Source organism: Lepidochelys kempii, chromosome 4, assembly GCF_965140285.1.
Source record: "Lepidochelys kempii isolate rLepKem1 chromosome 4, rLepKem1.hap1, whole genome shotgun sequence".
In the NCBI taxonomy this organism is placed as follows: Eukaryota; Metazoa; Chordata; order Testudines; family Cheloniidae; genus Lepidochelys; species Lepidochelys kempii.
In genome coordinates, this window is record NC_136383.1 from 112,210,507 (window position 1) to 112,220,357 (window position 9,851).

Here is a 9,851-nt window from a genome sequence, read left to right on the forward strand (position 1 = left end):
TCCACTGCTGCAGAGAACCAGTGGCCATTGCCTCCCATGTCACAGGAGCTGTCGCAACCTCCAGTCTCCAGCAGCAGGTGTACAGTGGCTACGCAGCCTGAGATGAAGAATTCCTTCTCTCCAACCCCTGCAATTCAAAACTTTTTTGTGCATACTTCTGTCATTTGAAATGTGCATTTGGGGAAGCATTTTCCCTGTGTGGCCTAACAAGACAGAAACCGTGTTTCAACCATTTGCAGCAGGGCTGAACAGTTAATAAAACACACTAGAACCAGGTAATACCTAAGAACAGTAATACTGCAGGTAACCACCTACTCATGCAGTTGTTGGAAGAACCCAGATAAAACCTGAAAATTAGTAGAATCAGAGTTTTTTGTTTGTTTGCTGTAATGTGCTTTATGGTGGTTGTCCGAAAGTCTGCTCTTTGCCCACTGCTTTAGCTGCCTATTGTTGAGTGAACTGAGTTCAGCTTGTGGTTTAAATTTGGAAGCATTCAAGGGCTCAACCTTTAAGTATCTCACCAAACTTTAGGCACCCTACACTATGTTTCCTCTTAGGTTTGCAGATCCATTTTTGCAGAGGTCTAGCAAGATGAAGTGTTTGTACTTTTGCTCCTGTGTCTTTGATGCTCCTTCCTGACATTTGAAGAGTCCCAGGGCTGGCCTCTTTTAAGCAAGGTTTTAAAGTGTCACCCCCCCCACCCCCAGAGGTCACACAGCTGGCTTTATGTTTTATCTGTGTAAGGTTTTTCATTATTCATTTATTTGGTACTTTCTGACATGGTTTGGCAACCCAGCCTCTCTGGAGAAACTCCAGGTGTCACATGGACTTGCTCCGTTCTTTATACTGCTCCATCCTTCATCCAGCCCTGCCCGCCTAAAAACTCCAATTTTCTTCTGTAGATAGCTCCTGCACCTCAAACTCCCACAGGCTCTTCTGTACCTTTTATCTAAATAGACAAGACAGTCAAAGAGTGGGAGAAAGGAGACATTGTTCCTCTACTGTTATTCACAGGGAACTGAGGAACAGAAAGATTAAGTGACTTTGCCCAAGGTCACAGAGAAAATCTGTGGCAGACATTGGAATTGACCCCTGGCTTCTTGAGTCCTAGCTCATTGCCATAACGACAAGGCCATCCTTCCTTTCTAGCATCTAGTATAGCATTTTAGTTTGTGAACTCCTCACATTATTTTAATGGCTGACAAGGCCAGAACAATTGAAAAGATCATTCACACCCTCTTATTAGCTGGAGCTCCATTCTTCATTGGTGCACTTACTTATTTATAAATATTTCTGTGGTGCTCATCTGAGCACATTGCTTAGTAGTACAGCATAAATCTTAGCCACCAACACAGCTGCCTGTTGAACACACCAGATTTACTCATTAGTGTTGTGGCATTGCTATTAATGGTGTAGCCCAATGTCCAGGGCTCTTCAGCAGCACAGGGAACTACAAGTTATGGACTACAAACTACTGCATGGTATGAGAGCTCCCTGGTTCCTGCCAGGAAGTCCCCTCTGCCCTTTCAGCAGAAAGTCTCAGCACTGACGGAAGCTGGGAGCATCAAGCAAGCAAGCAGAGAGGAAGCTGCTGGACTGTAATCCTATTCTGTGTTTCCTTACGCAGGACCGGCTCTAGCCACCAGCAAAGCAAGCACGTGCTTGGGGTGGCACATTTCCGGGCGCAGCATTCCGGCCAGCCTTTTTTCCCCCCCAGCCCCACTCAGTCAACCAATGAACCCCTGCGTGGGGTGGGGCGGCGGGCTCAGCGTGGGGGTCCCGGCCCAGGGGCAGTCCCTGCCCGGGCTCCCCACCACTGAGGGAGTGGACGATGCATCTCCTCCCTCCTTGTCCGCCCCTACCACACGTGTCACAAGCAGTAGAGGAGCCGGAGCCGAGCGGAGCCCAGGATTGGGGCAGGACCTGCGGCCAGTAAGGGACCCGCTGCCCTGGGCAGCTTGGCGCTGGGCAGGCGCCCCTGGTCCTCCCCCATCCCTGCGGCTGACCTGTCCCCCAACAGCCCCTGGTCCGCCCCCCTTCCCGCGGCTGACCCGCCCCCCAGCAGCCCCGGTCTGGCCCCCTCCGCACGGCTGACCTGCCCCCCAGCCGCTCTGGCGGTTAGTCCCCTCTGCAGAGGTGGGACCGGGTCTGAGATCGGGTTGGGGGCCCACCGGCAGGATGTACAGCCCTGAGCACCTCACTCCAAACACTGCTATAGCGTTACGCATTCTTTTAACATGACCAGTATCAGTGGCTTCTGGTGAGCGCAGTTCCTGAAAACTGAAATTACTAAAAAATTATTTGAGGTCCACCATGTCTCAAAATCGTTTGTCAAGACTCACATTAATTTCAGTTGAAAGTACCATTGCGCAAAATTTAGATTTCACTGAATTATTAAAAGACTTCCCAAGTATAAAAACCAGAAAAATTCAGTTCATATAAATTCTTTTAATTTATGAGAAACTGGGCGCACCGGAAGACACTAACATTTTTCATTACAGTGTATAGTTGAACCCAAAGTGTTTGTAATTGTGATTTTGTTAAAATTAAATGAATATACTAGTAGGAAATTGTTTTATTTCACTCAGTACAAATTTTCTGTTTTCATTTTTTTAATGTTAAACAGTCAAAAAAACCCAAAACAAAACAAAAAAAATTGCAAAGTGCAAACGTGTAAAAGCCAAAAAAAAAAAGGGTGGGAGGTGGGGGACGGCCAAAATTTTTTTTGCTTGGGGCAGCAGAAAACCTAGAGCCGGCCCTGTCCTTATGGAATACAACTTTGTTCCTGGTGGTTTGTCTCAGTGGGTCCGGTCTGTGGTGAATACGCATTGACACATAACGCAGAGCACACTGGGGAGCCTCAGGCTTGGTTTCCCAAAGTTATGCAAAAAGCCACAAGGTTGGGTTGCCAACTTTCTGACCGAAGAAAACAAACACCCTTGCCACGCTCTCTGAGGCCCTGCCCTGCTCACTCCATCCCACCTCCCTCCGTTGCTCGCTCTCCCCCACCCTCGCTCATTTTCACCGGGCTCGGGAGGGTTCCTTATTGACTCGGTGTTCGGTTGAAAATGTTGAAATGTTGAAAAATCATGAGTCAAGCTCACCAAAAATTGTAAGATTGGCTTTAAAATCATGAGATCATGTAAAAAATAATAGATCTGGTGTTCTTTTTGCCTTCTGCTGCTTGAGTCTTTAGAATGCACTGGGTTCACATTCTGAAGCTTTCTCCACAGCCAGGAGAACTAGAAACTTACTTTTTCTTTAAGAAAGAAGGCTGAAATCGTCACATATCTACTTGACTCCAAGAGCTTGGACTTTAAGGAAAAGAATAATTATCATGAGACTCGTGACAAAATCATGAGAATTGGCAACACTGCTATCTTGAACAACCTCAAACTGGAATGGTGAAAAGAAGGGGGGGGGGGCGGTTACACTTGGAAAAAGTCCATGACAAAAAACAGCTGGAATAATCATAGTGAGAAACAAACAAGGTAATATATTCCAACACTCCAGCCTAATTGCGCTGCTCAGTGCATGTACTATGAATCCATGTAACAATTTACAAGATGAATCCTTATAAATGGAAAAAATCAGCTATGCTATGAAGCACAAATCAAAATAACTACTCAACGTTGGAAACGCAACTAATGGAATTAAGAGCCAAAGTACAGAAGTACTTTTATCCCTGCTAGTTTTCAGTTTGGGAAGGCTGCTGTGCTGTGAGGTTACACTAGTACATTATACCTTGTATCTGCGTATGCATGATTGGGGTAGGAGCATGTTCCTGGCTTTTTGCTAATTTTTGAATGGCCGCAGCATTTAAATTCTTCTTCCCTCTTGTCTTATTTCTTCAGTTGGGAACAAGGTCTACTGTCCCTCACTACATACTAGCACTTGTTTTCAAAGTGTTCTTTCCTTGTCTTCTTCAGTTATAGTTAAATGTTATAATTAGGTCTAGAAAAAATAGGGACAAAAGAGTGATAGTAATTTGAGACAAAGCAAATTCTCAGGGAGTGAACTGATTGAGCAAGAAACAATCTCCCTTCCTCTCCCCGCAGCATCTGAACAACAAATGGCTGCTTTCCATAGTTTGTTTCAGTTTGGAAACTGAAGATGGAGCCATTAGATGCATCTGGTGTCCCTGTGGAGGTGATAGAAAACACTGGCAGCAATGTAGACAAGATGGTAGAAGCCATATGAAGCAAAAACTAGCCAAGCATGAAGTCTGCATTACCATGTGAACTTCCAGAGCAGTGCTAAACACCATCACAAAAGATACTGATTCTCAAAGCTACAGGGAAATGATGCATGGCTATAATATGTAGTACACAGACACTTTAGGGAAAAGACACTAATAATCTAGAAAATACTCCAGCACCGCAAGAAGGAAATACCTAAAACCTAGCCGTAACAGAGGACAGCAGGCTTATCTGAAGGTGAAACTCCACAAGGACAAGTTTTTAATGTGATGTACATAGTGGCTTTGACTACACAAGCGAAGTTAATTAAAAGTTGGAAGAGTTCATGTGGCTAAATCTTACATTAAAAAGCTCCTTCTTAATGCTGAGATACCAGAGGGCCATCTTGCCCCTTCCATGGGAAAACCCACAGGAAGTGAAGTACCACACAGGGAGCAGATTCATGGGACTCTTTGTAGACCTGGTGGGACTTAATTGTCTTTCACACCAAGTTTGCAAAAAAGGGCATTTAGATTTATTATTAGATTTATTAGAAGTTCAAAGTAATCCAAAATTAAACTACAGCATTTGTATGAGAGCCCTCAGTCGACTTGAGAGCACCCCTGGGAGGCATCAGACTAGAGCGAGTGCAGGACAAATCTTGTCATAGCAGTATGGAGAAGTCAACAGGACCGTCTGTCACTCTGCCTACCACAGGGATCCCACTAACCACATCTCTCCCCAATTACTGTGGTGCCACGTTGGGCCTCCACACGCCATCTGACAGCTTCTTCATGAGCCAAGATCCTCCAAAGACCATTAGATTCTGGGGAAGAATGATTTGTGTGATGACAACATTCACCATAGCAGAGAACTCTGCAGTTTTTCTTTGTGGAGGTGGACTCGTTTACACCAACTGAAGGGATGAATTTGGGGGGTATAATCTTCCCCAGAGGCAAACCCTTGGAATCCACTCCCTAAGAGAACAAAAGCAGATCCAAGATGCCCACCTGCAGCGCCATGCAAGTTACCCAGCTCTGCCTAGGGCCCCCTCTGTCTCACTGCAAGCTGGGCCCCAAAAATCAAGTGATAGTGCACTTGACTCCCACTGTGGTTATTGGTAGTTCCAGTGATGCTCAGAGCATGCTATACCTAGAGGAAGAATGATCCAATGATTAGGGTGCTATCTGGGGATTCAGAAGACCCAGATTCAAATCCCTATTCCCCCAGAGAGTTTTTTGGCATAACAATTAGTCTTGCCTCAGTTCTCCCATCTGTAAACTCTGGGATGTTATATGAATAGATACATTAAAGATTATGAGGTGCTCAAATACTACAGAAATGGGAGTGGGGGTCATATGAGTACCTAAAATAGATACCTGTGCAGTAGGGCTCTACACGGGAAACAGAATTTTGACTTAATCTGTTAGAATGCAGACTGAAGTGAAAGAAGTTTGGCATGCCTCCAAAAGTAGATTAACAGGATTTATTTAAAAGGTCCTTTCTGCAAACAATGTCGCTGTCAGGTAGCAGAGTGCCACCTGGAATGTTTAGTGCATTAACATATTCACAGCCTTTAAACAGTCACAATTTAAAAGAGAAAAACATCCCAAGAGTCTCATATTTCAGCCAACTCTCTCCCACTTTTCAGAGTAACAGCCGTGTTAGTCTGTATTCACAAAAAGAAAAGGAGTACTTGTGGCACCTTAGAGACTAACCAATTTATTTGAGCATAAGTTTTCGTGAGCTACAGCTCACTTCATCGGATGCATACTGTGGAAAAGTACAGAAGATCTTTTTATACACACAAACCATGAAAAAATGGGTGTTTACCACTACAAAAGGTTTTCTCTCCCTCCACCCCACTCTCCTGCTGGTAATTTATATTTTTTTCCCGACAGTATCAGACACAAAATAGATCTTAATGCTTCCAAAATAAAGACACAGGAATTGCCACCCTGGGAAAAGCCAACGGTCGGTCTAGGCCAGTACCCTGTCTGAGACAATGGCCAGTCCCAGCTGTTCAAGAGAAAGAAGCAAAAACCCCTGCAGGAAGCAATTATCAGCAATAGACTGTATCAGCTTTCCATTGTATGAAGTCCTGATGGCATTGTAATTGAAAAATTCCAAACCATTAATCAGAATGAGGTTCTTATACTGTAGCAGGTCAATGCTGGTGCTTTCCATGAGTATTAAATCCATGTTGGTAACAATTCTTATGTTATTTTTAATTTAAAAATGTACTGTACATATGCAATAATCTGTTTCTAAAATCAACTAATTCAGTTTTAAACAATATTCTCATGTCACAGGCTGTCTGCAGAGTTCCATAAAAAAAATAACAACCCCGATTTAAGTCTGAAAGTGGGGGAAGGGTGGGAAGGAGAAAGGACTTCAGTGGGGCCAGGATCTCACCCTTATATTTCCAACTTATGTTCCAAAATCTATTTCTAGGCTAAGATCTTACATTCTCAGATTACTCACAGAGCAGATTTCATAGATATCGCAGCTCTTGAAAATAAGGTTTTAGAATAAAAATGCAAACGTCTTAGGTATTGCCACAGGCACTGCATTATTTTGTCTAAGAAATTTTACCATAATAAAATTTCAGCCTTTTTACTATATATACATCAGAGTCAAAATTCAGTCTGCAGTTATACTGCTGCAACTCCACTCACTCCTCACTTTGATTGCTTGCATTGACTAAGCTTGCACCAGACTCGTGCATCTGAAAACAGCATTTGGCACTCAGTTTCTAACTTGAAAATGTTACACAGATTGAGTAATGGGGCAAAAATAGCCCACAACAAAACATCTTAGATGACATGCGGTTTATGAGTTTGTGGGCTAGGAAATGACATCATGCACCCAGACATAGATGCTCTTCATTCACTGGATCAATTCTGTATGGTGAGACCCCATACATTCCTGCTCATAGAAAAAATACACAGCAGAATATTTGAAGATGTTAAAAAAAATCCAAAGCTATAACCATCTGCTTATCATAGACATCTGCTGCATCAAAGCAACAGACTATGAAAGTTTCAGAAAGTTTTTCTGCTTAGAAGATGTATTTGCTGCCAAGAGACTAATAAAACACATGAACACACACAGATTCTGAAAATACAACCTATGTTCTTACTGGAGTAATACTTTTCTGACTAGGGATGAGTTGGCCATGAAACTGAGCAAGAAAGGGAAATAAAAGAATCTCATCTTCAATTTGAACCTGAATGTTTTTTCACACTCAGAACATTTCCCACTACTCCCTGAATGACTGAGACTTCTGCCTTTCCGGTGAATCTTCTGGCATCCCCACCTCTATCTAATAACTCCTTATTATCCCTATAACCTTCTAATATGCTACTGTTCCCACCCTGCAAGCTTTCTCACACTGAGCCGCATCCTGTTCCCACTCCAGTCAAAGAGAGTTTTACCTTCAGCTTAACTCTCCACAGCTTTACCTTCAACCTTAGCTCTCCAGTCAACCCATCCATACATTTGAAGCCCTGATTAAAACCTCAGTGAAGTCAGAGTGTCTTTCCATTGACTTCAGTATTCTTTGGATCAGGCCCTTGTACTTCCTTCACCCCCATAACTTCCCTGTCTCTAAAAGCAAAGAACAGTCATAGGGGGAGAGAAAGAAGAAACTAAGGTTTGTGGAAGGATTGGGAATGGCAACAAGCTCTTTGAAGCAGGGGCAATCTCTTTGCATCTGCAGAGTACTTGGCACAATGGGTTACTATGGTAACAAATGATAAATAATGATAACCAGTATCGCCAGGTGGGAAGATGCCAGATTTCCAGGGCCTTGTGCCTTTCAGAGTGTTGCATGAATGGAGGGAGAGGCCTCTCTCAAGGTACTGATGGACAGGCACTGGGAGGGAAGGAGAGATGAAAGTCGGAAGGACAGGGTGCTTTAGCAAACCTGCGGGGAGCTGGGAGTCTGAATGACAGCAGACATTGTGAAGTTTTGGACAGGCTTCTGATGAACCACTGAACTTTTGATTTCACATGAAACTAAATCTGCCCTGCTTAATAAAGACATTTAGTTTTGGGAACCTTTGGACACAACAATGGTTCATCATTCACACTTCTTACTATCTGCAGGTATGAAATCAATACAAGAACAGGCCAGACCCTCTAGACCTTACTTTGGCATATTGATGTCAGCGGGATTTTGCCCTGAGTTAAGAATATGGAGGAACTGTGGGATCTGGCTCAATGTTAATAAAATATGTGACTGCACTACGCTGAATCTGGAAGAGCAACAAAAAAAACCAACCCCTCAAATGACTCCACAACGACTACTTCAGAACTTAAATACGAACAAGAAAAATGAGACGAGCTTTTATCAAGCATCCAAAAGTGTCTGATAATGCCTTTTCATGTTCTTTTTGCTGAACAGTCAGTGCCCACGCAAACCTAATGGCTACAACATGTAAGTCACACCAATAACCCTTTTCAATGCAGTTCATACCATGCTACTGGACTCTGACATTTCTGTGAACACTTGCTTTCTACTAATCACTCTTATTTACACAGGTTTTACATTTTGCTGTCAGCTTCATGTTGTCCCTGAAAACATGGTATGGAATCAAAGAAACTGAATCATTCTCCATGCAGATCACAAATGGAGAACAGAACTCTCAGTGAACTTAAAAGCAAAGAGAGATTGATCAGCGTACAGACTCTGCTCCTATCACAGTTCACACACAATTCATTCTTAGAATATGCAAAGTTATTTATCATGCACACGGGCATGCATTATTCAGTGCAACACTGCTAGATAAAAACAGACATAGCATAACCAAACCCATTTGAAATTTGGGTTGCTTAAGCATCTTTATGAGGCAAGAGAATAAAGAAAGTTTGCTTCAGAGAAATGAAGCCCTTTACTTACATGCCTTGCAAGAGCTTCCAGCAGCTGGAGTCTCTGAATTATAGTGAATGCAGATGTTGTACTGAAAACCCCCTAACTTTGGCACCAAAGACTATACATAGCTGTCTGGTGCTTCAGATTGATAAGTAATTTCCTGATTCCCCTTTAAAAATATTCTCACGTACTTTTTTTTTATTTTTATCAGTGGTGCACACTGACAGCAGAATGCAAAGCAGACAGTCTATCAGTTGTTACTGAGGAAAGAGTTCCCTGCTGGTTGAATAAAAAAAAAGAATACTTGACCTTGGCAACTAGAATAAATCTACTATATCTGTTGGCCCACTCCTCAGTGCATATTTGAGCAGTAACATAAGAATGAACAATTTTAGCATAGGAACTGTGGTATGACATTTTAAACATTGGTAAGTTATATGAACACTACTTCCTGCAGAGACACACTGGGGTAACTGCATTGTGCATGTTTTCAGCTTTTATTTTGTTCACAAATGCAACAACCTCCTTTCTTTGATTTCACAAATACCCAAGCCTGAGGGTTTTCAGATTCTGCGCCTTCCGTTTATTCTCATTAATAGTCCTAAACAGGTTACTGTTGCTTTTCTGTTATAAACCTGGATTTTCTAGGAGTTTCAATATCTTAGCCGGTAAGTGCAACCCAGACTTAAACGTGGCATTCATGATATCATACATAGCCTGGGAGCAGTCTTTTACAGATTTCGCCCTTCTCCAAAAATGAGGGTTTTTTTTCCTTTTTTTCTCTTTTTTGTTTGTTT

General features: G+C 42.8%; 1 protein-coding gene across 1 annotated transcript in view; it reads right to left on the minus strand.

Annotated features, from left to right (window-relative positions):
* Positions 1-9,167, minus strand: part of C1QTNF7 (C1q and TNF related 7) — a 59,644-nt gene extending 50,477 nt beyond the window's left edge. Inside the window, exon 1 of the mRNA XM_073340124.1 lies at positions 9,082-9,167. The gene's annotated coding sequence lies outside the window, so the exon portion shown is untranslated. The remainder of the gene's footprint in view (positions 1-9,081) is intronic.
* Positions 9,168-9,851: the final 684 nt, after the last annotated feature.